Below are 15,024 nucleotides of genomic sequence, written 5' to 3'. Positions count from 1 at the left end.
GGCATGCAGAATTAAACAAAGAGGATGGTGGCAATCAAATTCAATTCGCTCATGCTACAAATGAAGAATCTGAGGCCCAGAGAGAAGGATTGAGTTTTCCAAGACCATGAAGCAAGTTAGAGACAAAGCTGGCCCTGGAGTCCAGGTATTGCTTTCCATAATCTCACCATGATAAGGAGGGGGACATCTTCAAAAGTCCAGGAATATCCTTGTTGACCTTGCTTGTGCCATGTTGCCCAGGCTGGTCTTTGCATTCAGGAAAAGCCATGCTGCATGATTAACGCCTTCTTCCTTCTGGCTTGAACATCTCAGAAGAGATTCTAATCTCTAAGAATTTAGCTGTACTCCCTAATGCTGTGTCCCAAACTTATCCAAAGTTAAGAAAAGATCCTCCTTGGGGAAAGCCTCCTTGGGGAAAGCCACCACTGGAGGGGACCAGAGGTGGGCTAAGAAAACCACTGCCAGCCGGGCACAGCGGCTCACGCCTATAATACCAGCACTTTGGGAGGCCGAGGCGGGCAGATTACCTGAGCTCAGGAATTTGAGACCAGCCTGACCAATATGGAGAAACCCCATCTCTACTAAAAATACAAAATTATCCGAGCGTGGTGGCGCATGCCTGTAATCCCAGCTGCTTGGGAGGCTGAGGCAGGAGAATTGCTTGAACCCAGGAGGTGGAGGTTGTGGTGAGCCGATATCAAGCCATTGCACTCCAGCCTGGGGGACAAGAGCAAAACTCCATCTCAAAGAAAAAGAAAACCACTGCCTGTCACCATCATTCATCTGCCCAACCCTAGGTGGAGCCATCAGATGAAGCACGGAGGGGTCTACCCTGAAGAAGCTCCTCAAGTGGCAGCTATCTTTAATTTACACTTCTTGGATCCCTTTCTTTCTTTCCCCCCTCTGCTAGTTTGAACAGCCCCATGATATCCATCATCAGTCACAGGTTCAGGCTTTCCTGCATCACCGTTCTTAAGGGCTATGCTGCTGGACTGACCCATCACTATCTAGGAACTGTCTGGAAAAGAAAATCTCATACACCTTGGCCTGGTCTTCCAGATCAGAGCCTAATCTTTCCTTTAGTCACTTTCCTATGCCTCTTTGCCCTGAGAAAGCTCAAGAATCTGCCACCCTCTCACCCTCTCCCCACAGTTGAACAACCTTCCTAATTTAGGAATCTTAACCACTTTCCTAGGCTAGGAGGGCTCTTATTTCAGGACATGAAAATGGGATGAAAAAATCAGAAAGTTTTCTTATATAAAGAAGTCCTGGGTATCTGCTTTTAGGAAAAGTGTCCTAGAATGAACCTCAAAAAAGAGCATCTAGTTCAAGTCCTAGGGTGGTTTCAAACTGAGTTTTTCCTAAAAGCTTTTGCTCATACAAGTCTGCACATATGTGCACACCAACCATGTGTTTCAGATTCTGGCAGCTGGGGACCTGTCTGGGGTTTCCCACATATTTGTTGTAATTCCAGGTCTGAATCCTCAAAAGGTAGAAGACTCAGACACTCTAATACCCCCAGGAGCCTCCAAATTTACAAAAGCTCCAATCTATATTATTTTGGGGTGCGGGGGCGGTGGTGAGACAAGAGTCTCACTCTATTGCCCAGGCTGGAGTACAGAGGCACAATCACGGCTAACTGCAACCTCTGCCTCCTTGGCTCAAGCGATCCTCCTGCCTTAGCCTCCTGAGTAGCTGGGACTGTAGGCGTGTGCCACCATGTCTGGCTAATTTTTGTGTTTTTTTGTAGAGATCGGATTTCACCGTGTTGCCCAGGCTTGTCTTGAACTCCTGAGCTCAAGCGATCTGCCCGCCTCAGCCTCCCAAAGTGCCAGGATTACAGGTGTGAGCCACTGTGCCAGGCTTAGCCTATATTCTTGAGAGTTCAAGAAGACCCACCATTTCAAAAATTGATATCAAGATTTTTAAATGTTCTTGACTTCAACCACCCGGTTAACAACATGTTTCTCACACTATTCCCAAAATCCAATCCACAGATCTCCTTGCTCTTTTCCAAAGATAGAAGACGACCTCCCTCATTTCCAAAAGACGACTGTGGGAATAAGAATGCGCAAGTCCTAATCCCAAAGCCCTGCTATCCCTGCTATTCAGGACAAAGGGGAAGAGGAAGTGAGAGTACATTCCTTCACCAGGGGCCTGACCCTGGAGGTAGAAACCTCTCACAAAGTAAGAATGGAGAAAGACTCAATGTGTTTATCAGTTTATCACATTCTAAAGACCCGCAGGGAAAGATGGTAGTCACAAGATCAGAATTCAAGTTTTCAGAAATCTGCCCCAAAATTGGCCTTATCAGGGACAACCAATATAAGATTGTCAACTTTTAATTTTGCTAAATAAGGATATTTTAAAAGCCTGATTACCACCTACTCTCACCATCAGCTCTGAAAAAGGATAAGCTAGTAAATATTTCAGCACATCTCCTGCCCCTAAAAGATGTCTTCTAATACATTTTGCTTTCTGAAAAAAATTGGTAAATTTTCCCTATTTTTCTTATTTTACCTCAGACTGGTGAAAACTCTGTCACAGACCAAAACGTGGGAATCACTGGGCCAGAAGACAGCTCCATGTCCCTTTTAGCTTGAGCCTAAAAATTAAGAGAAAGATCCTACGCTTTTGGGATTCAGACCTTCTAGAAAACCTGAGTAGGGCAGGTATGGAAGGGAGGGGGAAATTAATACACATACTATTCTTTACTTATATTAAAGGCACTCTGTCAATTACAAGGCACTGAACAAACATTGGTTGTTATTTTATAAAGCAGGTGTCCAGTGAGCATCTACCACCCTACTGAAACCTCTTAAATTTCTGTGAGCCCCTGAATTTTACCATATCCTTGCCTGTTCAAATAATTCAGGGACAATAGAGAAGAAGGCAATCTACTCCAAGTCAAGAATCACCTGAGGAAAAAAAGTATGCCTCTGGTGCGTGGTAGGGAGCATCAAATTGGCAACGTAACATAGACCCAGTGATGCCATTTCAATTGCACGATGAGGGGGCCCAGAGAGGACTGGTTCCATACCAGGGAGCAGTTTTCCGCTCTGCCTTCCCTATCACTGCTTCTTTCTCATTACTCTGATGCAGAAAGTATGGGGGATGAACAGGTAAAGGAAAGTGCGTGTATTGCTGGGCAGTGGGTAGAGGGAGGTGCATGCAGTACTGCGGCACGCTGGATTAGGAGTTGGATTCTAATCCATCCCTCCTGCTGACTCACCATAGCAGCATCTTTTGGCTCCAGTTTCCTCATCTATATTGTAGGAATATTTTTCCCATCTTCCCTACAGGATTGCAGGTAGACTGAGAGACCCTTGAAGGCAGATCCAGTTCTTTTCCATCTCTCTATACTCAAAATCTAGCACACTGCTTAGGGAAGAAGAGGGATCAGTAAACACCTGCTAAATTGAGCTAGAATGGGAGTGTGGGTATGAAAGCACACTTGGTCTGAGCTGCAAAGCACTGTACAATTGAACAAAAGGAAGAAATTATGACTCTCTTTTGGCCAAAATTATGCACAGCAGCATCTACCAAATACATAAAGATGCTATGAATTCTATTTGGAAGTAGGTGGTGACATAAATAAAAAAATGTTTAATGCCCATAGTTTCAAAAATAACCAGACTGTACAGCCTATTAATTATATTGCCTAATAAATGGCTGTGTGATTGCCTTCTAAATTCCATTGTACTATATGATTTCTTAGGCTTAAAATGTATTTTTGTTGCACTTTGTCCATCCCGCATCACCTCTCATACATTTCTCCCACTATATTCAGAAGTCAGTAGGCAAACGGTGGTTTTCTCACCTATTCTGGATTGTATCGACATTGAGAGTTGAGATCCCTTGCCTGGCTGCAGCTTTGGAATGTGTCAGAGTTTAGGACTCCCCAATCCCTCTTTTTGTTCCTTTCCATCCACCGCATATTCTTTCTCTAGCTTTCTCCACCACGTTCCTCCTCCAGTGTATATCTCACCACCCCAAATCTGCTTTTCAAAAACCACCTCCAGCCTCTGGCTCTGTCCCATTGAGTCTGGGCCACCCACCATTCCTGCGAGATCCTACCTCACAGCATGTGCTGCCCACAGGACCAGTGACTGCTCAGATGGCAGCCAGGCCAGGCTGCCCACCCACCAGCCCCTGTACAAGGCAGTTCTCTGATCTCTGCTCCTTGCCACCAAGAAACACCACACAAACCCTAGGAAGACGGGGCCACATTCAGCCAGCCTTACCCACCATCCACCAATCACCTGTCTCGCCCAAATTTCTGCTTTCAGGCAAAATGCCAATTCCTCCTCCCCCTCTTCCAAGGCTTTGGCCTCCATCCTGCCCAATTCTGAGGCACTGAGAAGAAAGTGCTCCTGCCACTTGCCCCTCATAGCTTTGATCCCTTGGGTTGGTTCAAGCTAATTTCACATGGAGACCATGCTGGAATGCATACGGATCTCACCTTCCCAACAGACAGCTTTACAGGTAGATTTATAAGAAATGTTCCAGGACATAAAGATAACAACAGTAGATAGATACCAGGGACTCCAAAATGGGGGAGAAATCTATTGGGTACTATATTCACTATTTGGGTGACTGGTTCAACAGAAGCCCAAACCTCAGCATTATGCAATATATCCACGTAATGAACCTGTACATGTACACCATCCCCCACCATCTAAAATTAAAAAAACAAGTGTTCTAAGCACCTACAAAATCCAGGGCTTACCCTAGGGGCATCAGTCCTCTGGATACACATGGGTTGTACTTATGTCTCTAAATTCCCTCTGCAGCCCCCTACCCCCAAGGGAGAAAATAGTCACCTTCTAGAAATTAGACATTTTCTTTAACTTTTTAATGAGAGACCCTGAGGAAGATGAACATTTATGCAATATTCTTATTTGCTAGGAGAGAAAGAAGGGATAAATGAAAAGAAGAAGAGGTAAAAGAAAGAGGAAGAACAGGTAAAAGATTTGCTTCCCAACTATTAACAGAAGTACCTGCACCACACACACACTCACATACATTCACTCTCACACACTCACACTCATTCATATCTGCCTTACTGTGAAATACTGCTCTTTGCCCAACATGTGAGTTTTTCTCCCGGGTCCTCTCCACTGAAAGTTTGGCTGGCCAAAGTTCTTCCTAGCGGAGATCCCCAGGACCCTAGGTTTTACCTTCCATGCCAGATGTCAGGACCCAACTGGGAGACGCAGACTGCCGACTGAGAAGGAGTGAAGCAATACTTCTGATCGGAGAAAACTGCCAAGGGTGGCGGATGCACTGCCCAAGAGAAGGAAAGAGACAGGGAGAGAGCCCGGGATTCCAGAATTCCCCCAGCCTTCCAGGAAGACTCTGGTGTCAGCTCTCTCCTTGCTCCAGCGCTAACTGAAAACCTAAGGAACGTCTCCCAATAAAGCTGGCTCTGAAATCTGAAACTGCAGGTTGGCCAAGTCCTATATAAACACACTCACACCCCCAGTTCCTCGGGTCTGATGGCTTACCCGCCCTCGCATTCCCCTCACTCCCTACCCCGCCTGCTCCTTGGAAACATCAGACAGCCCTCTAGCTGCAGCAACTCCTGAAACCCTAAGCTGAGCTAGCCCAGCGGAGCTGAGCCCAGAGGTGCAGGCACTGGGAGAGAGCCCTGCCAGGTGCTCTCCACTGTCTCTCCCAGCCCCAACCCCTCCAGCAGTTCAAGTCCAGGTGCTTAAGTGGCACTCAGGATCGAGGCAATAAGGGCAACAGGCAAGTCTGCAGCTTAAGAGCAGAGATTTTGAGACTATTCCTCCATATTAGGGAATATTCTCCTAAGGATCCGATTCTGGATAACTGGGTCTGACATATATAAATGGCTAAATTTGTCTTCCTCACCTCTCCCAATTTTCTGCATATCCTTCTTATGGAGCTCCCCTTTCTTTTGTGTTTCCACCCATAATAGAATTAGGCCAGGTGAGACTAGGAAGGGACTGTAGCAATTGTAATAAATGCCTCATTTTGCAGATGAGAGAGCTGAGGCCAGGATGATGACATGGCTTGGCAAAGCCAGGGAGTGACTCCCAGCCCGATTCGGCATCTTGGATGGTAGAAGGAAAATAAGAGGCTTACAAGTCAGATGGGCCAGGCGGTGGCTCATGCCTATAATCTCAACACTTTAGGAGGATTGCTTGAGGCCAGGGGTTTGAGGCTGCAGTGAGCTATGATCCTATGATCATGCCATTGCACTCCAACCTGGGTGACAGAGCGAGACCCTGTCAATCAATCAATCAATCAATGTCAGTTGGAAACATGCTTTAATACAACTAGATACTCACTTGGATCACTGATTGCAAGAAAAAAAAAATCACTTAACCTCTCTGAGCTTCAATTTCCTCATCTGTAAAATGAGGCTAAGGATCCCACCTGAGTCACAGTAAATAAGGTAACATGTATACATGGGCACATGGTAGGCACTCAGTAAATGCCCACTGCTCTTCCCACTCTGCTCACCACTCCACATTACCTCCAGTCGCCAGCTGACTCAAGAAGGTAATTCTTTTTTTTTTTTCTTTTTTTTTTTTTTTTTTTTTTTGAGACAGAGTCTGGCTGTCGCCCAGGCTGGAGTGCAGTGGCACAATCTTGGCTCACTGCAAGCTCCGCCTCCCGGGTTCACGCCATTCTCCTGCCTCAGCCTCCCGAGTAGCTGGGACTACAGGCACCCACCATCACGCCTGGCTAATTTTTTTGTATTTTTAGTAGAGACGGGGTTTCACTGGGTTAGCCAGGATGGTCTTGATCTCCTGACCTCATGATCCGCTCACCTTGGCCTCCCAAAGTGCTGGGATTACAGGCTTGAGCCACCACGCCCGGCCTCAAGAAGGTAACTCTAAATTGCCTGTAGTATTTGCTGTTCCTCCAGTGGCTGGTTTCATGTTTCTCATTCATTGTCTTTCTGTCACTCTATTAACATCCATAGTTTACTTTGTACAGTGCTCAGCATGTAATGCTTCATTTCTGTTAAGGGAAATATTTGACGTGCAGGCTGAGGTCATAGACAGATTCACACTGAAGACTCCCTGCAGGTCTCCCTCACATCTCAACCTCCAGGCTCCAAGCTTCAGTCCCATGAGCCCAACCACCTACTGAGCATTTTCCTGAGGGTAACCAGACTGAACCTTAAACTCAGCATGCTACAATCAACTTAAGATTGACCACCCACTGACTAATATATCATTGTACAATCACATGCCGCATAAGGTCATTCTGGTCAATGATGGACCACATATACAAAAGTGTTCCCATAGGATTATAACACTGCATTTTTCCTGTACTTTTTCTATATTTAGGTACACACATACCACTGTGTTATAGCTACCTACAGCATTCGGTACAGTAGCATGCGGTACAGGTTTAAGCAATAGGCTACACCATAAAGCCTACGTGTGTAGTAGGCTATACCACCTGGGCTTGTGTACGTACACTGTCATGTTCGCATGACAACAAACTTGCCTAAAAATGCACTTCTCAGAATGTAGCCCCAAAATTAAGTAATGCATGACCATATTGAGAAGGAACTGTACAAGATATGGTAAATGAAGATAGTATCAATTTAGTATGATGCTTCTTGGACTAAGAAATAATTTATGTTAACAACTACCAATATTATTATATTTGCCTAGAGCAGGAGTCAGCAAACTTTTTATGTAAAGGGTTAGATATATATTTTTAGCTTTGTAGGCCATACAGTCCCTGTTACACTCAATGCTACCATCATAGTGCAAAAGCAGCCACTCATAAGTAAACAAATGAGCAGAAACAAAAAAGCATAGATGAATGAGTGTGGCTGTGTTTCAATAAAACTCTACTTGTGGACACTAAAATTTGAATTTCATGTGTCACAAAACATCATTCTCCTTTTGATTATTTTTTCAGCACCAAATATAAACACCATTCTTAGCTTAAGGGTCACGCAAAATTAGGTAGTGGGCTGGATGTGGCCCATGGGTCACAGCTGGCCGACCCCTAGCTTACAGCCTCTCAGGAAGGATGTAGCAGACACTGGTAACAGTGATCATCTCCAAGCAGGGGACTGGGCATAGATCAGAGATAGATCGAGAGAGAGACTTTCACTGAATACTTTTCTATATTGTTTGACTACTATGCATGCAAGTAAAAAAACAAAAATCAATTATGAATGGGCTCCCCATCTAAGTTCACTCTTACTTCTATCAATGTCAATGTTAACTCTCCTGGTTAAACAGGGTTATAACTGCCAGGTCAACTTTGACTCTTCTATTTCAGTCTCTCATCCCAACAGCAGTCAGATCTGAAATCCACTGGCCCAGTTCACCAAAGTGCCTCAGCCTACTACTGGCCATCTCTTACTCCCTCCCCTTCCCGCATTCCTACTACTGTCTTTACTGCTCAACTGTCATTTACATACAACCTTGACCCTCAACTGACTTTTTACGCCAAAAACGTTTTTCCAAAAGAGAGACTGAAGATTTTTAAGGATTGGACTGTTTATTGCAATTCCTTGCCTTCCCTCTCAGCTCCTATACAAATGCCTTGTACGTAGTAGAGATGCAATAAATAGTTGCTTGATTGCCAATCTCTCATCCTGCTAGAAATGATTAGGAACAGAGGGCAAAGACTCATCTACAATAAAAGCTGGTTCTGAGACATGCAGCAGGGAGAGTACACAAAAGCTCAAAGACTTTGGGGAAAAAAATCGTAGTAAAGGACATTTAGAGAGAGAAAAGAGGCTCTGCTTTGGAGAAGGAAGTCAGGAAGAATGCCTCCGGTGATGATGCGGGTATGGGGAGGAACTCGCCCTAATTCCAATCTCTAGTGCATTAGCCTAGAGTTAGGGAAACCCCTTATCCTCAGCTGGGAGATTTTGGTGATCCCAGAATGACAGCCTCCCACATTTTGGAGGGATCTCAGCATTAAGCAGTCTGCCCTCCCAGCCGGTGCAGGAAAAGGCCTCTGCAACCACTATGAAAGATGGTTATCCACAGGCCGCTTGAACTCCTGCAGAGACAGCACACTCACTACTTTGGAAGGTAGCCTGCTCCATTGTTGAAGATTGCTGTTAGAAAGTTCTGCGAGGTGGCTCATGCCTGTAATACCAGCACTTTGGGAGGCTGAGGCAGGCAGATCACCTGAGGTCGGGAGTTTGAAACCAGCCTGACCAACATGGAGAAACGCTGTCTCTCCTAAAAATACAAAATTAGCCAGGTGTGGTGGCACATGCCTGTAATCCCAGCTACTCGGGAGGCTGAGGCAGGAGAATCACTTGAACCTGGGAGGCAGAGGTTGTGGAGAGCCGAGATCACGCCATTGTACTCCAACCTGGGCAACAAGAGCGAAACTCTGTGTCAAAAAAAAAAAAAATTATTCTGCTTCTACTCATTGTTTCTAGTTCCAGAACTAAGCAGATTAAGGCTTCTTGAGTGTAACAAAAAAAAACTAATGATAACTGCCAAATACAATACAGTTTTCAAATATTTCTTCCTTCCAAGATGTTCAAAGGGTTTTTAAACACACAAAATCATCAACTCTTTGGAACTGAAAGTACCTTTGCTCAAAAATGTTTATTGAATGAAATTGAATATAATTCCGTTTCCTACTTCCCAACATGAAAGCCCTAAGATTACACTCTAAAGGGAATCATTTTATTTCTTTAGAGGAGGAAACTTCACAATCATCCATGGCCATCCGGGCCCTAACATCCTTAAACTCAGAAAATGGATCCTAAGATCTAAACTGAATCCCTCGTGCAAAAGCATTTCCTCTGGTCTCAGCCCATTCCTTACCCTTCCTACTACAGGCATTAAGTTGGTGCTACATGACAAAATGCTAATGCCTAATGCTTGAGCCAGTGCTGGATAGATGCTTTATACATATTGTCTCACTGAATTCCTACAGAAACTCTGGAGGTGGGTGGTGGTATTCCCATTTTATAGCACAGGAAACTCATGGTTAGAAGAGTTAGCTAACTTGCCCAGCATCACACAACTAGTCAGTGACACAGCCAAAATTCAGTTAGGTCTACTCAGCTTCAAAACCCAGTCTTTTCCCTACAATCCAAGGCTTCCATGACAGTCGATCATCTCTGCCAACCTCACTCTGTCCCTGAAATGTGCAGAAATGCTTATTTCCATCATTTCCATCAGAAGCATGGGAGAGATAAACAGCACACAGCAATCCTACTGTCCCTCTCCAGATTCCACCCTCTGGGGGTGTTCAAGCCTTCCTGGGATGGAGGAAACAAGAGCAAAACCATTCAAAGCATCCCAGAAACACTCAACGGCAGAGTGACACCTTTCTGGCTCACAAGTGGCACACAGTCCTGTGCTTTCCTACAACCTGCCCTTGCTTGGGTCTGGCTCCAGGCCTTACTACAGGGCCGGGAGGCTCAGGACCCCATGAAGCATGACATTGTTTGGGCAGCACAAACACAACGTTCACCTGGGTCCTGGCACCTTTCCTCGGCAGCGCTGCTTTGGTAAATATTTGGCTGGCTCACCCAGGAGAGGACAACAGGACCTCTTTACCCATATCCTAACAATCCCAGTTCCACAACGATGGGCTAGAGTGTGCTGGGGACAGGCACAGAAGAATCACAAACGCCAGAATGCAGCCACTTCCCGAGTCATCAGCAGAAATCAGTTTGCCTCTAGTGCACTCTCTGAGAAGCTCTGAAGCATTTGCATCAAGGCCCTTAGCCCATTTTCTTTTCTTTTCTTTTCTTTTCTTTTCTTTTCTTTTCTTTTCTTTTCTTTTCTTTTCTTTTCCCTCCCTCCCTTCCTTCCTTCCTTCTTTCCTTCCTTCCTTGCATTGCCCAGGCCAGTCTTGAACTCCTGGCCTCAAGCATTCCTCCCACCTCAGCTTCTCAAAGCACAGGCCCTTAGCCCATTTTCTTTCTTTTCTTTTCTTTCCCTCCATCTGTCCCTCCCTCCCTCCCTTCCTCCCTTCCTCCCTTCCCTCCTTCCCTGCTTCCCTCCTTCCTTCCTTCCTTGCGTTGCCCAGGCCAGTCTTGAACTCCTGGCTTCAAGAGTTCCTTCCACCTCAGCTTCTCAAAGCACTGGAATTACAAGTGGGACCAACTGTGCCCAGCCCTTAGCCCATTTCCAAAGCTCAGCTCCAAATCCCAGGATGGTTCCTGACTAATCGCCCTGTTGGAGTTCACCATCTTAGTGATGCACTTCACACAATAGTCAGGCCTCCCCACGTGGCTCATCTTTTCAACCTAACTTACAGGGTGCTGGAAAAACACCGGGTTGTCCTCCACTCCAGGATGCCTACCTCCAGAAACATGCACATTCCTGGGCTCATCTGGCCTCGGGGACTCCGTGAACATAGGGATGACCTCTCCATTTCTCAAGAGCACAAACCACAGCCAGGAGTTCAGAGCTCACACAAGATGTTACTATTGAAGAAAGAAGCTGACCTTGAGGCTACTGCTTCTCTTCTCAGTCCCTGGGGAGAAAATTCTCTTGTTGACAGTCTATATTCCATATTAGCCCAAGGAAATCATATGATGCTCCACCTCCATGCCCCCATCCTCAGGTGGCTGTCTTTGAGATTTTCACCTGACATTCTGCAGCTAACCACCTTTCTATCTGTCATCTCCCTGGAAGACATGGTCATTAGCAGAGAGCACCATGTAGGTGTCTAATTAAGCAAGCAGCAGCAAATGCAGAAACCCGTTCAAGCCACCCCACAGAGCATCTCCCCGGGGATCCTCTTACAGGCAGCTCCCTCCCCCGAGCTTCCTGGAAAGGTCTCTATTGTTTGCCTAGAACACAGAAAAGTGTCCGATTCTGCCCTCCTACTTATCTGCTGGCACAGACTTCCTGGCCTCTGCACAACCCCAGGGGGTACTATCCCCATATAGCACAATGTGAACGGTGCCCTCAGAATTGTGGGACACAGCAGCACTGGTGGGTGGGAAAGTGAGGGTCCCCAGATGGGGAGGGACAGGATCTTCTGAGGGATGTCCTCTTACCTGTCTTCCTTAGGGGTCCCAGAGCCATATCCTGCCATCCTAGCATCTTGAGATCAGGGCACAGGAAGCAAGGTGCCCTCAAACAGATTGATAAGAAGATGGCAGAGACAGAGGTGGACAGCGTGAGTGGCTCAGCCACTCCCTCAACCTGTGTCTCAGAGTCCTGTTGTCTGAACTGTAGCTCACCTGTTCCTGTTTCACCCTTCAAATGGAATGTTCCACTTCCCCTGTGAGCCCGGGGAGAGAAATAAATTCCCTGTTCTAGAAAAGCTTTCTTCTTTAGAGACTGAAGTCTCTGGAATTTCATCCAATACTCCTGCAGACGACAATGGAGTGACTGGGCCAACAGCAAGTGCAGAGAAGGATCCTGGAACGACAAGACTGATCCTAACTGGCCACCACCCCCCTGGCCTGGGGATGGTCTAACCAAGGAGACTGGAGGGGAATAGACAGACACCTGCTGCCTCTGTAGCTCCTGGCGGACCTCACTCTCAGGTGTCAGATGAGTACCCCAACCAAGCTGGGGCGAGAAATAGCAGAATCCTCCTTAACTTCTTCTCCTGTGCCCTTCCCTGAGTCAAGCTTGTCTTTCTTCTAGGCCCTTATCTCCCTGCCTCAGAGACCTTTATCCACTTCATCTCTTACCTCCACAATGGCGCAGGGGTGTTAGAGATGCTGGTATGGATGCCCACAAGCTTTTCACGGGGACAGCATGTATGCTGGTATTGGGGAGTAGGGAATAGTACTCAGGGATGGATCCAGGTCTTCTAATTCCACAGGGGCTTCAGTGACTCCAAACCCAACCCCTAGAGGTATCAATGTAGGCCTCGGTGCCCTCATGTGATCCAGAGCTCTGCCAGCTCGGCTCGGAACGCTGGCACACACTCCTGCACCACATCAAGATATGTGGGTTCTCTCTGGCAGAAATGGGAGAATGACAGCCCTGTCCAGCTGTTTTCCAGTTCCTGTGAGACAAACTGGACTTTGATTACAGCAGGAATGGTTTAGGTTAGATAGTAAGAATCACTTGAAATGGGTGATAAGAGGACATTTAGGACTCTGTCCTTGGCCTTTAAAATTAAAGCCAATTTCCCCTCCACTGGCTATGGCTCAATACCTGTTTCATCATGTGACTCTCCTGCTCAGAAATCCTCAGTGGTTACCCCTCCCCTGCCTGCTACATAAGGGTCCACCTCCACGGTTTGGCATCCAGGGCCCACTGCGGCACGTCCCCACTCATCTTTCAAACGTCATATTCTATGGCTCCATGTGTAAGTTTTCTAGTTCAACCTGACTGAACTTTGCAACATTTCCCCGAAAGGCCTTAGGCATTCCTGCTCTGGCAGCGTCATTCCCCTTCCCTCTCCCCCAGATGCCTGTTAAATCCAAATCTCCCAGGGGAAGGCAGGTGGACACCGTGTTAGGGCTGAGCTCAAATGCCACCTCTTCCAGAAAGCTTCAGTTAAACACCCCCAGCCCACAGAAAACCCCCTCCGCCGTGAAGTTGTAGGCATATGTTAGCCAGTCATTCCCTAGAAATGTCCTGAGCATGACAGTGCTAGAGACTGAGCAGAGATGTGGTCCCCACCTTCAAGGAAACCCTAATCTAGAGAGTGGATACAGATAAAAGCAAACCAACAAAACCATCCTCCCATGACAGGCAGCCTGGGATGAGGGCAGTGTGAGTGGGGAGCCGGGGAGGTGCCCAGGGGAGGCCACAGCATGGAGACGACAGCATGAGAGGAGGAGGCTGGGCGTTTTAGAGGGAGTCACATTAAGGAGACGGGAGATTACTGGGGTACCTGGACTAGGTCAAGGTTCGTGTTGGGAAGTAACGATAATTCTATAAACATTTACTGTGTGTTTACTATGGACACTGTGGGAATGCTTCCTATTTATGAGCTTGCTTATTCCTCATAACTAAATGAAGCTGGACGGGTATTTGGGGGCCAGACTGTGGAGTCCCACGATGCATGTAATACAATGCGTGAGGTGGCTCCCGCTCAATAAATATTTTCTAATTGATCAATGGATAAATGATCTTTGAAGGCTCACTCCCAGTGGGAGGAAGCTAGAATTTTTCAGGAGCAACTAAAGCTCTGAAAAATATTTTTCTAACTTTTTAAACTATTAAAAGAAACACCGGGACTGACAAGGGGAGGATAGGCCCTGGTTGGGTAAGAACCTGACTTTCTCGATACAGGATGTGGAGAGTGGGTGTTGGAGCACTCCCTGTGCCCACAAGAAACCCAAGTAGGCTCAGGGAGACAGCTGCCGGGAAAGACAGCTGCAGGCCGCTCAGAATAGGGACACGGGAGAAATGCTTTCAATGGGTGAGTCCAGGGGTACCCAACCCCTTGTTCCCAGTGCCTTTGCAGGATATGTGGGGGTAGGGTTCACTCAGCACCACCCAGAGCTGGCAGAGCCTCTGGAGCTGAGTTTGCCCTGCCTCCCCACTCATTGGCACAGTGACTTGGCTAACTCCTTCCAGAGAGATGGAGGTCCTTCTAAAAGGTCACAATTTCCCTCGGTTTCCATCTTTTCTGGCCTCCCAGTCTTTGATTTAACTTTTATCTGGCCAACTGGAATTTAAGCCCATTCTCCACTGGAGAGCTCAATACAGGTATCAAACTTACCTATTTGAACCCATTCCCCACTAGGGAAATCAATAAAGATGTCAGCTCATTCCTCTTTGGCATCTGTGTTAGGATATCCCAGGATGGGACTCAATCACCCTACTGGTATTTTACCAGGGGCAACTAGGGCTGAAGAACGGAGAAGCCAAATGATGAACCCCAGACAGATAAAGCGGTCTCTTCGTATCCACTCCTTAAACATCTCCAAGGCTAATCACATAATCTACTGTGCCATCTGCAGCTGAAATAACCAGAACTGGACATCTGGAGGTACCTTCCAGTCTCCTCCAGCCTGGACCAAATCACTGAGCATCTCTCAGCCTCTTTTCCCCACCTATAGAATGGAATGGAACCTATGCTCACCAAATTCAGCTCTTCTGAGCATAAAATAAC

The 15,024-nt window shown here is 46.6% G+C and overlaps 1 protein-coding gene across 6 annotated transcripts in view; it reads right to left on the bottom strand.

The window, feature by feature from the left end:
- PLEKHA6 (pleckstrin homology domain containing A6) overlaps window positions 1-15,024 on the bottom strand; it is a 153,245-nt gene that overhangs the window by 77,112 nt on the left and 61,109 nt on the right. The window contains exon 1 of one of the 6 annotated variants that reach the window (XM_055368973.2): window positions 5,181-5,623. The exons of the other annotated variants lie outside the window; for them this stretch is intronic. The gene's annotated coding sequence lies outside the window, so the exon portion shown is untranslated. Of the gene's footprint in view, window positions 1-5,180; window positions 5,624-15,024 lie in introns of those variants that run through there. 6 annotated transcript variants of the gene reach the window in all.

This window comes from Gorilla gorilla, chromosome 1, assembly GCF_029281585.2.
Source record: "Gorilla gorilla gorilla isolate KB3781 chromosome 1, NHGRI_mGorGor1-v2.1_pri, whole genome shotgun sequence".
In the NCBI taxonomy this organism is placed as follows: domain Eukaryota; kingdom Metazoa; phylum Chordata; class Mammalia; order Primates; family Hominidae; genus Gorilla; species Gorilla gorilla.
This window is presented reverse-complemented; position numbering and strand designations above follow the sequence as displayed.